This window comes from Sander lucioperca, chromosome 5, assembly GCF_008315115.2.
Source record: "Sander lucioperca isolate FBNREF2018 chromosome 5, SLUC_FBN_1.2, whole genome shotgun sequence".
Lineage (NCBI taxonomy): Eukaryota > Metazoa > Chordata > Actinopteri > Perciformes > Percidae > Sander > Sander lucioperca.
The window spans coordinates 42,443,899-42,447,745 of NC_050177.1; positions in this window are offsets into that span (position 1 = coordinate 42,443,899).

Consider the following 3,847-nt stretch of genomic DNA (forward strand, 5'->3'; position numbering starts at 1 on the left):
GCAGAGTGAATTTTTCATGTTGTCCGATTACATTCAAAGTCAATAAAAAGACATCAATAGACGCAAGTTTGCTTTTATTAAAATAGTACCCCTATTTGAAAAAAATCATCCCAAATGTCCTGACCCAAACTGTAAAAGTCTTCCCAAGTGTCCTAAAGTATTCCTTAAGTATGCCCTTTTGTCCCACGGATTTGGACTAGCTAGACAGTCTGAAAACATATAGAAGGGCCCTCAGAAATGCCAGAGCAGCCTATTACTCATCATTAATAGAAGAAAATAAGAACAACCCAAGGTTTCTTTTCAGCGCTGTAACCAGGCTGACAGAGAGTCACAGCTCTATTGAGCCATCTATTCCTATAGCTCTGAGTAGTGACAACTTCATGAGCTTCTTTAATGTGAAATTACAACAATTAGAGTTAAAATTCATCACCTGCTGCCATCAACTTCTAACGGTTTATCTTTAAACACAGGGCCACTAGAAACCGCTTTTAGACCTGACATACACTTAGACAGCTTTTCTCCTATTGAACTTCACCAATTAACGCAAAAGATTTCTACAGCTAAGCCATCTACCTGTCTTTTAGACCCCATCCCAACTATGCTACTTAAATAAGCGTTACCCTTGGTTAACACTTTGTTACTAGATATGATCAATATGTCTTTATTAACAGGTCATGTACCACAGTCATTTAAAGTAGCTATGATAAAACCTCTTCTGAAAAAACCCACTCTTGATCCTGAGGTCTAAGCCAGTTGGCTTAGACCTCAGGTATAGATATAGGTATAGGATATAGGTCTATAATTATAGACCTTTATCTAATCTCCCCTTTCTCTCCAAGGTCTCTCCAAGAAGGTAGTCGCTAATCAGGTATGTAACTTTCTACATAACAATAGTTTATGATAGTTTTTGATGATACCAAATTATACATATCAATCAAGCCAGACAAAACTAGTCAGTTAGTTAAACTTCAAGCATGCATTAAGGACACAAAATCCTGGATGACCTACAATTTCCTGATGTTAAACTCAGACAAAACCGAGGTTATTGTGCTGGCCCCTAAACATAGATATAGCTACTCTGGATGGCATTGACTACTGTCAGAAATCTTGGAGTTATTTTTGATTAGGATATATCCTTTAATGCCCAGTTAAAACAAATCTCAAGAACAGTTGTTTTTCACCTGCGTAACATAGCCAAAATTAGGCACATCGTGTCACAAAACGATGCTGAAAAACTAGTCCATGCATTTGTTACTTCCAGGCTGGACTATTGTAATTCCTTACTATCAGGTTGCTCAAATATGTTCCTTAAAACTCTCCAGCTGAAAATAGATCATATGTCTCCTGTATTAGCTTCTCTGTATTGGCTTACTGTAAAATCCAGGACTGAATTTAAAATCCTTCCACTGACCTACAAAGCTCTTAATGGTCAAGCACCATCATATCTTAAAATGCCCATAGTACCTAATTGTCCCACTAGAGCACTGCACTCCCAGAATGCAGAGTTACTTGTGGTTCCTAGAGTCTCTAAAAGTAGAAAGGGAGCCAGAGCCTTCAGCTATCAGGCTCCTCTCCTGTGGAACCAGCTCCCAGTCTGGGTTCGGGGGGCAGACACCGTCACCACATTTACGAGTAAACTTAAAACTCTCCTCTTTGATAAAGCCTTTAGTTAGGGAGTGAGGAGTTGCAGCGTTTGCCTAGACCGGCGGGGGAGGGTGTATAACTACAGACACGGCACCCCTTCTCTTCTCTATTACTCTTTACTATTTCAAACTTTTTAATACATGTACACGGGAAATGTCAAAATTTGTCCTACGTATCCATCGGACAAAAGGGCATACTTAAGGAATAATTTAGGACACTTGGGAAAGACTTTTGGGAAGACTTTTACAGTTTAGTTCAGGATACTTGGGAGGATTAAATACCCCATTTAAAAAAAAGTGAATTTGCCTCTATTCAAGTCTTTGCATTGACTTTGAATGTGGTTGCATCAAACAAATATTTTATTCAGCGTTTGGTGTGAACACAGCATTAAACATGACTGGTCTACCCCGCAGCATTTGTGTACATGCTGAGCAAATTCTTGTGCAGATGTTCTTCACATTTGTGGATTCAAGTGCCCATTATCAATAATATCAACTACCAACATGACCAACCGAACCACTGGCAGATAATTAGCAATCAATAGTTTGAGAACATCTTGGTCTCATATCGGTAACAATGGATAAACTGAGAAAGGATTGATCAGCAGCCAGCTGATCTGAAGCCAAGTAATGCTTTGGCATGGCACACTTGACTTCATATTTATATTTATTTGTATCTGTAACATACATGTCTAAATAGCGACCTTTTCTAAAATACTGCTGGTTCTGTAGTGTTGGGGCTTCAAATCTGATGCCTGCAGCATCAACTGAGGCGCATCAACCATCGCTTTCAGTGTGTTTGGGCCTTTAGAATACATTTTAAGATCTTACTGATCACTTTTGAGGCCCCTTATTGGCCTTGCACCCTTGCATATCTCTGACCGCCTACTGTACACGCTAGTATGTACTTTCAAATCCTCAGGCAGAGGTCTGTTGTCTGTTCCAGAGGCATGGCTGAAAATTAACCGGTACAGAACGTTTGCAGTCTCTGGAACGATCTGCCCGAGGAAATCAAGTCAACAGAATCAGCGGAAGAAAAGTCTGAGGCCATGTTGTGGCTGGATGGAAAACACGCAGTTACAGTTTGTCACAATAAATGTATTTTTTATTGATGATGAGCAAAGCCTATTGTTGTCAGGTAACATTTGGAGTTACCTGGGTTAGGGTTAGGGTTACAAGGTGCTATTTAGTGCATCAAATAACATAAATACACAGATAAAATACAACACAGCAATATAAGAAGCAAACAAAAACAATGAAAAATAATAAAAACAACAAAGTTAAAGGCAAACAGGGGTTGAACACTCAAACAGTAGTAACTATATCAGAGGCACAGCACACATTAAAAGACAACATGCATACAAAACAGAAGAGTTTTTAACAGCTTCTTACAACCATCGACATTTCGCATTCATAAGCATTTTCTATAAGGTATAGGGTCAGAGTCAGGTTCAGGTTCAAGTTCTGGTGGTTTTAAAACAGAAGACATGAGGCACATGGTAACTTTAACTAAAGAAGAACACTGCATGAATCTACTATTGGTGATTTAAAGTGCCCATATTATGAAAAAATCACTTTTTCTGGGATTTGGGGTGTTCTTTTGGGTCTCTGGTGCTTCCACACACATACAAACTTTGAAAAAAATCCATCCATGGTGTTTAGAGTGAGATACGGTTTCTGAATGTGTCCTGCCTTCAGTCTCTGGGTGAGCTGTTCAAAATCAGCACGGCTTGTGACGTCACAAGCCGAAACGAGCAGGCTAACCGCAACCATTAGCTCGTAGGGTTAGCATGCTAACGCTAATGCTAACGCTAGCATGCTACCTCGTTCTCAATAGCAAAGCACTGCTACAACACACACAAGTTCACCATAATCTACAAAAGAACTACTTCCATGTGCGCCCTCATTTAGAAGTCTCCCAGCTAATCCTCTATGGAGCTAGCTAGCTGACATGATCTACATCTGAGCTACTGCACATGTGCGAGTGCAATCAAAGATAGTACAGAAGAAGAAGAAGAAAAGAGGTCTCACTCTGTAGCTAAAACAGAGACCAGCTGAAAAGAGGATCTGCAGCAGTGAGAGAGAGCGGTGCAGTACAACAAAAATATGGTGTTTTTTGAACATTAAACCATGTAAACCTATTCTGGTACAACCTTAAAATACAATATGAACCTGAAAATGACCATAATATGGCTGCTTTAAAG